The sequence below is a fragment of the Leopardus geoffroyi genome, chromosome X, assembly GCF_018350155.1.
Source record: "Leopardus geoffroyi isolate Oge1 chromosome X, O.geoffroyi_Oge1_pat1.0, whole genome shotgun sequence".
Classification (NCBI taxonomy): domain Eukaryota; kingdom Metazoa; phylum Chordata; class Mammalia; order Carnivora; family Felidae; genus Leopardus; species Leopardus geoffroyi.
The window spans coordinates 9,663,484-9,674,043 of NC_059343.1; positions in this window are offsets into that span (position 1 = coordinate 9,663,484).

A 10,560-nucleotide genomic window follows, 5' to 3' on the forward strand; every position below is an offset into this window, starting at 1 on the left:
GGCACAGTGTCCTGGCATGTGTCTGTCTCTGTCAATGGTAGCATTTGGTGGTAACAAATGGTTGCATGTTGAAAGTACTTCCAATGGCTGTAGAGGTGATGGGGAAGAATGCCATACAATAACGGAGACAGGGATCAGTCGAGGCCATTCACAACAACCTGATTCGATTCACCTCCTCAGCATAACGACAACCAAAAGTGGTGCCCGATACAAGCAGTAAGGGCACGGGGCCCCTGGGTGGCTCAGTCGGTTGAGGGTCCGACTCTTGATTTCAGCTCAGGTCATGATCCCAGAGTCGCGAGATTGAGCCCTGGGTCTGGCTCTGTGCTGAGCGTGGGCCTGCTTAAGATTCTCCCCTCCCCCCCCCCCCCAGCAAAAACAACAACAACAACGACAACAAAATCGTAAGGGCCGTCTACACTTTTTCCCCCCAGCTAAGGATTTATTGGTGTAAATGCCATCCCCAACCCAGGCCCTAAGACCCCCTTCTGAGTGGGGGAAGGAGGAGAAGGGAGAACCCCAACAGTGCCCAAGAACACCGCAGCCCCTGGGTCCGTGCAGGGCCGGTTTGGCCCAGGTGGGAGGAGGCAGGTGCCCCTTCAGCAGGTACTGGGACTCGGGGCTGGTGGAGAAGCCCGTCCTCTTGTGGCAGAGAGGGAGCCAGTATGGAAGTAGGCCACCAGGGCGTGCACGTGGTCATTCCGCTTCACTTGCAGGCAGAAGGGAGGGGTGCAGGTCAAGTCTGCCACTTTGACGGTGTGGATGACCACCTCCACCAGGGGCTCCTTGATGGCCGTGTCTTTGATGCGAGCATGTGAAAGCCGTATACGTTCTCCCACCGGTGGGTCTTGTAGTCTTTGTACTGTCGATCTTCGGTGGTCGTCACGTACAGTGTGGCTCGGTGCGGGAAGATGAGAACGTCAGATGCCAGCCACTTGTCCCTGTGCCCGAGCCCACGTCCAGCACCACCTCGTCCTTGAAGAGATGTCGGTTGCGAAACCTGGAGTGTGGGTATGTGAAGCCCAATGCTCCTGCTGCTGAGACTGATTCACGCATTTTGCACTTTAAAGGGGCGATAAAAAGAGACTGGGAAAGCAAACGATGGCATGCAGCGGACAGAATCCTAAATCGGGAGTGTGGCAACCTAGAGTCTGGTTCCTGACATGCCACTAGCAAGCTGTGTGACCTTGGGAAAATGTCTACACCACTCTGGGTCTGCGTATCTCTGCAAAAATGAGAGGGTAGCCGATTGCTGAAGTCCCCAGCAGTTTTAATAGGCTATGCTATCCCTTCTAGATCTAGTTGGAATATCTAGTAACTGAAGGTTGTGCTTCCAAAGAGGCAAAGATGTTTACAGCCCCATCAGGTGAACCACTTGCTTTGGCTTGCTGGGAAGTTTCTCCATTTTAGCACTGAAAGCCCTACATTCCAGGAAGCCCCTCAAGTCCTGAGCAGACCAGGATGCCGGGTCACCCTCGTTGTGTCTTCTAAGGTAGATGGTTCTGGATCCCCAGCACTGCCTTAGCTAAGGTATCCCATGGGCATGGCTCTGATTTCGTGCTGCAACAGAAAGCAGGCTATGTGACAAGCCCAACAACGTGCCAGTGAGTGACCTGTGGCATCATGGTTCTTATTAAATACGCTGTCACTGAACTGTAGAAGCTGAAGGCTTGTAGGAGGAAATAGGGAGACATTTTGAGAAAATGCATTCGAGACCTGGCTTGACGGCCAGTCCTTTAGCACAGCTGCCCTCAATGCTGTTTTAAGTGGTCTTTAGAGACCCCAGGGCACAGTCCAAGCAGAAGACAGAGTGTCCTGAGCATTCGTTGATGGACATTGCCCTTCTGAGCATTGAGGAGGGGGTCAGAGATCTGTAAGCACTTGGCCGTGTCTGAAGATAGTCTTCTCTGATTGTCCCTAGACAAGGGAGCAATAGATTCAGTATCTTTTTTTTTTTTTAACATTTATTTATTTTTTGAGAAACAGAGACAGAGCATGAGCTGGAGAGGGGACAGAGAGAGGGGGAGTCACAAGATTCCAAAGCAGGCTCCAGGCTCCGAGCTGTCAGCACAGAGCCCAACACGGGGCTCGAACTCATGAACCATGAGATCACGACCTGAGCTGAAGTCAGACGCCTAACTGTCTGAGCCACCCAGGCGCCCCTAGATTCAGTATCTTCTTGTACTGACACCAAGACAATGAATCACAGAAAAAAAAAAATTAAGGACTGAAACTGAATTTGTGTTCCTCTTTAAAATCATCAGGGTGATTCGTTGGGGGCACATTTTGCAGTCAAATGCTCTTACCCTGATGTCGGGGGCAGATTTTGATGTATATCTGCTATAGAATGAACTCAGGAAGTACCATCAATATGTACTCACTCATCCGAGTGACCAAGGAACAAACCCTAAGTTTCTTTAAGCCCCAGAATAGCCTCTGTTTATGACCAGGGCTGCTGAGCAGTCTCTGAAGGTATTAGGATACTTTATTGTTTTAGGGACATTCGAGGGGCTCAGTCGGTTGAGTGTCTGACTCTTGATTTCAGCTTAGGTCATGATCTCATGGTTCGTGAGTTTGAGCCTGGTGTAGGGCTCTGCACTGGCAGTGTGGAGACCCTGCTTGGGATTCTGTCTTCCTCTCTCTGCCCCTCCCCTGCTCACTCTCTCTCAAAATAAATAAATAAACTTAAAAATATGTACTTGATTGTTTTAGTAGCCATTTCTGGTGTGCTTCTGCTGTTAAGCAATCTTTTTTCCCTACAATGACTAGCTTCTTCTGTTTATCACATATTTTCCTCAGAGCCAGTTTTATCCCCAAGAAGCGTCTCAAGGTCCCTGATGGAGGCATTTTGGAATGGGGCACGGAAGGCCACAGGTGAGGAAGGAAAGCAGGGAGAGGGTGGGGGTTGCCGAGAGGAGGGGAGGGAAGCTCTCTGAGCTATCGAGGACCAGCCTGTCCCTGGGCTCGCACACCTCTCCCCAGGGACACAACCCCTCTGCTCCCTCCTTTTTGTCCCTCTGGCCATTTTCTTTTGCTCCCCCAGGAGAACCGATGTCAGGGTTTCTCGACCTCAGCACTATTGATATTTTGGGCTGGATCATTCTTTGTGGCGGGGGCTGTGTTGTGCACGTGTTGTGACAATCAAAAAAGGGTCTCCAGGGGCGCCTGGGTGGCGCAGTCGGTTAAGCGTCCGACTTCAGCCAGGTCACGATCTCGCGGTCCGTGAGTTCGAGCCCCGCGTCGGGCTCTGGGCTGATGGCTCAGAGCCTGGAGCCTGTTTCCGATTCTGTGTCTCCCTCTCTCTCTGCCCCTCCCCCGTTCATGCTCTGTCTCTCTCTGTCCCAAAAATAAATAAACGTTGAAAAAAAAAAATAAAAAAAAAAAAGGGTCTCCAAACATTGCCACATAGTCCCTGGGGGGAAAGTCATCCCTGGTTGAGAACCGCTGATTGATTCTAACCAGGACCTTCTTCCTTCACCCTCTTTCCTGACTTCTGGACCAATTTCAAGTAGAAAAGCGTTCTGGAACAAGGGGAACAAGGCAATGGCAATCACCAAAATTGAGCAGCCGTGTTTTGGTAGGACATGAAATTAACACTGATCCCCTACATCCGCCATGAACTGGGTGAGATTTGGGTAAGTCGCTAAGTTATTGGCTTTGTCAGTTTCCGCTTACAGTTCCAGCCTTAGAATGGGGCATGGGGTGTGTTTTTTTGTTTTTGTTTTAAAGTTGATTTATTTATTTTTGAGACAGCCAGAGATGGTGCAAGTGGGGAAAGGGCAGAGAGAGAGGGAGAGAGACCAGGGCGGGGCGGAGAGAGAGGGAATCCCAAGCAGGCTCCGCACTGTCAGCACAGACCCCGATGTGGGGCTCAAACCCACAAAATCGTGAGATCATGATCTGAGCCCAACTCAAGAGTTGGACACTTAACCGACTGAGCCACCCAGGCGTCCCCAAAATAGAGCTTGGCTCTATTGAAATGCTACTCTTAGGATCTAACCCTATGAATAGAAGCCCATGCTAGCTAGCTACGTGGGAAAAAAAAAAAGAGAGAAAGAGAGACAAAGGTCACCGCCTCCCAACCTTCCCCACTGGGACACCAGACATGAACAAAGCCATCTGACTGCAACCTCATAGGAGACCCAATAGAGACCGACAGAATAGCCCAGCAAAGCCCCCATCCAATGCACAGACCTGTAAACAAATGAAACGGTTGCTCTTGTAAGCCAACACGTTATGGAGCGGTTTGTTATCAGGAATAGAGAATCGAAACGGGACAGCATCTCCTATGAATATCGATATGAATATCATCATCAATACGCAAAACAAATCTTTAGAATCACAGACTCCAAAAGGACGTTTTGTTGTTATCTGGGTTAAATTGACGAGATGCTGGCTGATTAGATGACAGAACATGGGCAGCAGAGTCACAAAATGTGAATTGTAACCCAGTTTCGCATCTTACTGGACGTACGCGTCCCCTGGGTATCAGTTTCCTTGTGGGCAAATCATACCTCGCAGGGGTTTTATTCTCAAGCTTTGTGAATGACGGTGCTTCTAACCCAACAGAATCATCAGTAGGATGAAGGAACATACAGATGGGACTTGGCATTTTTATGAGCTAGCGCTGTCCCTGCAATCCCAAGCGAGTGTCTTTCTGCTGTCCCTTGCTACTAACGAATCCGCTAGGGCTGATTTTCCAAGGCAGCGGACAGAACTTCCATAAATAGCCTTTTCTCTTTTTAACCACATCATCTCCTCCATTATTTGCATCCGGGGACTTTTTTCAAAGCACCCGCCCCTTTGGACTCGTCTGGCGAACTCTAATACATACATGGGGATTAGAGTTCAAAAACGAAAGAAGGGTTTTGTTATATGAATTTGCATATCCTGTCAAGGACGTCTTCAGAACACTTTCATTTCCAGGTGAAATGAAACTTACAGGACTAAGCAGAGAGGCACTACATATTTTAGTGTTTTTTTTGGGGGGGGGCGGCAGTAAGAAACAAAAAAACAAGGTTAGTTATGATACTGGGGCTTTACGATGCTAAAAATACACGGTAGACAAAGGAATGATGTAGGCTGTGTTCTGTTTCCACGTCTCACTTACGTGGAGCAGGCTCACGGGTGTCTGCAACTTTCTAACAGAGAATATTATTTCGAAACGGTCATGGTTGTATCTGACTGGAGGGGTTAGAATTTCAGACTTGTTGCAAAAATACCATGATGCTTGCCACGGAAGCCTGCTGTTCGTTTTATCAAGCAGACCCTGACTTTCAGCATCTGAGAGGGGAGACGGCAAAAATTGGGGAAGCAGTGGGGTGAATACCTTCCTCTCGCTCACACGCTCACCCAAATCAAGCAACTCGCCTACAGAAACAAGACATTTGACTTCCCTGCGCTGGGAACACAGCATTGGGCAGACAGGAGCAGTTTAACGGGCTTATTTAGGTTCCCATAAGCCTTAGGAGGGTGTGTATGATGCTAAGTTTCTGCAGAATTACTTTGATGTCCGTGTCAGAGTCAAATGGTGGCACTAGGACCCAAACCCGGGACATCTGTCCCCGGCTGTCTGCCTGGGCAGGCGCCACCCTGGACGCCGGCTTACATCTGCACTTCCTTTGAACTTCAGAGGCTCGATCCCGGGAGTTCTGCAATGTTTAAATCGCTAGATTAAAATATGACCCTAAACTGGGGCTGCCAGATAAAATACAGGATACCCGATTAAATTTGAATTTCAGATAAATTGTTTTCTTCAGAAAGAATTTTTCCAGAAGCACATGTTTAGCACATGCCTGTCCCAGCTTCCTAAACCCTAACGAGCCACCGAGGGCCATTCCCGATCCTCTTTATTTCCACCAAAAAGGAGCAAAAGAAATGCAGTTAGACTGAGAAACCCAAGTACGAGGAATCCAGCCAGTGAGAGGCCTGATCTCACGGGCCAGCTAGAAGCGAACTCTTGCGCAGAGCATCATTCATAGTTCAAGGTTAGCCACCGCGGAAGGGGTAGAAAGTAACTGTTAACAAAGCATCCCGTAGCCAAACCCAAGTTCAGCTGGCCGTTGCCCAAAAGGCCATCACTCAAGAGACAAGTTTTGCCTGGGAAGGAATAGGAGCTTTATTCAGGAGGCTGGCACCTTGGGGAGAAGGCGGACTCTTGTCCGAAGGCCAACTCTGAGGTTTCTGCCCAGCTCAGAGGTTTTGAAAGGGGTTTAGGGCAGTTAATCAGCAGAGGGAGTGCACTGGCCTGCAACGTTCCTTGATTTCGTGCGGACTCAATGGTGCCAACTACAAACCTTATCTCAGAGCTCGGGGGTGAGCGAGAGATGTCCTGTTCCTGTTTCGTGATGTTCTTTCTGCAAAGGGGGGCAAGGTCTACAGATACACAAAGGGAGGTTGGTAAAATCATCTGTGTGACCGAAAACAAGGAAAAAAACATTGTGCTAAAAAAGTAGCGAGGCTAATCAGAAAGCCGAGGCCACCTCCGACAGACTTGCTGGCTTCTGTGGCCCGGGAACGTTCTGGTCCTTCACTCCCCAAGACCAGTGGTCTGTAAGTCTCCAAGAAATTAAATTAGTTGTGTTACAGATCAAGGGCCTGAGGTCAGCAAATAAGGTGTGTGTTACCTTAAAGCAAGTTAACCCTTAAGACTGCTCGGAGTGTGGTTACAATACCTGTGGGTAAAAAAGGAGGGGGCCGGGGCACCTGGGTGGCTCAGTCGGTTAAGCGTCCGACTTTGGCTCAGGTCATGATCTCATGGTTTGTGAGTTCAAGCCCCGCATTGGGCTCTGTGCTGACAGCTCAGAGCCTGGAGCCTGCTTCAGATTCTGTCTCTCTGTCTCTCTCTCTCTCTCTCTCTCTCTCTCCCTCTCCCCCTCCCCATTTGTGCTCTCTCTCTCTTTCTCTCTCTCTGCCCCTCCCCCCCACTTGTGCTCTCTCTCTCTCTCTCTCAAAAATAAAGCGTAAAAAAAACTTTTTTTTTAAAGGAGGGGGATTAGAATATAAAGAAACTTTGGCAGGACCCATAAGGGTAAACCACAAATAATGGCTTCTTGTATCTTATGTGCGAATGGATGTGTGTAGGTTATCTCTGCAGAAGAGTTAACACAGCAGGCTGGAGACTGCTGACATCAGAAAGGCCTGTATTCTGGCAACTTGGATTTCTAGTGGGTTCTCACCGTTCCCAGAACGGATAAGGGTGGCTCACTGCAACTGAACTGTTTTTGTAAACGATACGATTTATGTCCAACACCTGCTATCGGTCTGGGAGTCTGGAATTTTGGCCTGTGCTAGGCAGAGGGTGCCTCCGTGACCAGTCCCCAGTAAAAACCCTCGTTGCTGCATCTCTAATGAGTTCCCCTGGTAGACAATATTTCACATGTGCCTTGTTGACTGGTTGTGGGGGGAATTAAGTGCTTCCTGTAGGAAGCTTGTGCCTGGCTTGTGCTGGTCATTACCCCGTGGGCCTTTTCTCTATACTGATTTTGGTTTGTGTCCTTTCACTATAAAGAATCATAGCTGGGGGGGGGGGGTGGTGGTGCCTGGGTGGCTTAGTTGGCTAAGTGTCTGACTCTTGGTTTTGGCTCAGGCCATGATCTCACAGTTTGTGAGGTCGAGCCCCATATGGGGCTCTGTGCTAATAGTGTAGACCCTGCTTGGAATTCTCTCTCTCTCTCTCTCTCTCTCTCTCTGTCCCTCCTCTCTCTTTCTCTCTCTTTCTCTAAATAAATAAATAAATAAACTTTAAAAGAGAAAAAAAAATGGAATCATAGCTGTGACTCCTCCTTACGAATCATTGCACCTGGGGGTGGCCTTGGAGACCCCAACCCAATTTCTGTCCCTCTCTCTATCTATAAAAGTTCCAAACCACATACATGTATACTACCTAGGAAAATTTTTAAAAAATGGAAGTCCTTTATATTTGCCTAAAAGCCCCATTCAATCTATCTCCCTTCCTTCCTTTCTTTTTTTCTTTCTTCTTCTGTTTTCTATACATTAGATCTTGCCTCATGAGTATGTATTTTCCATTAAAATTAAAGAAAAGGTTAAAGTCTATTGCCTTGCCTTATATTTACCCAACTAAAAGCCCCAGCCAAAATATTTTCAGAGAGGGGAACGTGGCGGGGGGCAGGGTGGGGAAGAGAGAAGAAACCCAAAAGAAAAGAATACAACAAATTTTGCTGCCTCGATCTCTAAGGGGACAGAAAATTCTTGTAGTTTTTAAATGAGGCAGTGTTAGTTATTTTTGTTTCATAAAAAAGCTTTTTCAGCTTTTACACATTCATGTTTCAAAATCTTAGGGCGTTGTTCTGGAAACATTTGTCCATCTTTATGTATATAAAACAGTCCAGCCCATAGCTGGAAATACAGCTCTGTCATTCAGGAGTACATTTTTGTCACAGAGCTTAAAGTCACCTTTGGGGGTCGTACCACACATTAAAAAGAAAAAAGCTTTTATACAAAGAAAGGGTGTAAAAAGATTACAGAGATATAAGCAAACTCACTGTGTGAACACTGAGTGACTCCTGAATCAGAAAAAACAAAAACATCTATAAAGGATGGCCTGGGGACAAATTGGGGAAATTTAAATGTAGAATCAACATGAGATGGTGTTACGGGATTATTGTAAATTCTTTTAGGGGTCATCCTTATTTTAGAAGATACAGGCTTATGTGCTTGGAGCTAAAATGTCATGTTGTTTGCAACTTACAAGTGATTATGAAAACAAATGTGTACGTAAATATCCACATACGAAGACAGAAAACCGATGGGGCTCACTTTCACGCAGGCAGCAGGCATACAGGCTGCATGGGACACTTCTTCCCACTCCTCTGTAGAGCTGAAGGTTTTCAAGATAAAGTTGGGCAGAAAAAAGAAAGATTTCATTTAAACAAACAGGCTGTTGATATAATTGAAGTTAAAGTAGAATGGTATCGTATCCATTATTAGAAAAATCAATAACCACTCTGCTACTGAATTCACCACATTGATTTAGGGAGGACTTGGTATCTTTTTGAGTAAAAAAACCCCAAAAAACCATGGACTCTCTTTACACTTGACTACTGGACGAGTGGCATTTGAACTGGTTAAACAGCTAGTGAAACGAATCAGATGACTGGTCACTTCAGTTGATTAATCTGTTTAACCACCTTCCTCTCAAAATTAACCTAAGGTGAATTCTTCAGCCCCTGCTATGGACAGGACACTGGGGACAACGCATTCCTAACTGTGGGGTCTGTAGTATCACTGGGGAGCTACGAGATACAAATCAAAGGTCAATATAAGAAAGTGTCATCAATATGCTCAATACAGAGTATCATTTCTCAGGATCTCACCGTATGAAGCCTGGTCAGTGTTCACTGATCACAAAGCCTCATCCCTCCGTTACAGATGAGAGAGTAGATTGAATTGTATGTAGTCAGAGTTTTTTTTTTTTTTTTTCCAACGTTTATTTATTTTTGGGACAGAGAGAGACAGAGCATGAACGGGGCAGGGGCAGAGAGAGAGGGAGACACAGAATGGGAAGCAGGCTCCAGGCTCTGAGCCATCAGCCCAGAGCCCGACGCGGGGCTCGAACTCACGGACCGCGAGATCGTGACCTGGCTGAAGTCGGACGCTTAACCGACTGCGCCACCCAGGCGCCCCTGTAGTCAGAGTTTTTAATGTTTCCTTTAAGACACTGGGGTTGTTGCTGTTGGGTATTTTCTCGTTGTCATCATCCTATGTAGAACAAGTTTCTCCTTTTAAGATTATAGATTTCTCTATGGTTTCTTCTAATACTTTCAATGTTCAGTGTCTTATACTTAAATTTTTGAACCATCTGGGGGCACCTCGGTGGCTCTGTAGGTTAAGTGTCCGACGTTGGCTCAGATCATGATCTCACAGTTCGTGGGTTTGAGCCCTGCGTTGGGCTCTATGCTGACAGCTCAGAGCCTGGAGCCTGCTTCGAATTCTGGGTCTCCCTCTCTCTCTACCCCCTCCCCTGCCCCCCCGCCCCGCTCATGTTCTGTCTCTTTCTCTCTCTCTCAAAAATAAACATTGAAAAAAAATTAAATATTTGGACCATCTGAAATTAATTTTGATGTAAGCAGCAAGGTAGGGCGGCTATAAGAAATGAGGTAGAATAGCTTAATTTTTTCTGAACTTTAAGCCAGCTGCCCAACATTATTTTAATAATTTCGTTTGCCACTGATGTGATTTTATTTATTTTTAAACATACTTTTAATTTTTTAAGTTTATTTATTTTGAGAGAGAGACAGAGACAGTAAGTACGAACAGGGGAGAGGCAGAGGGAGAGGGAGAGAGAGAGAATCACAGGGAGGCTCTGTGCTGTCAGCTCAAACTCACGAGCCGTGGGATCATGACCTGAGCTGAAACCAAGAGTCAGACGCTTAATCGACTGAGCCACCCAGGCGCCCTGCTCTTGATGTGACTTTAAACTAATGTCCCTGGGACGCCTGGGTGGCTCAGTCGGTTAAGCGGCCGACTTTAGCTCAGGTTATGATCTCTCGGTCCGTGAGTTCGAGCCCCGCGTCGGGCTCTGTGCTGACAGCTCAGAGC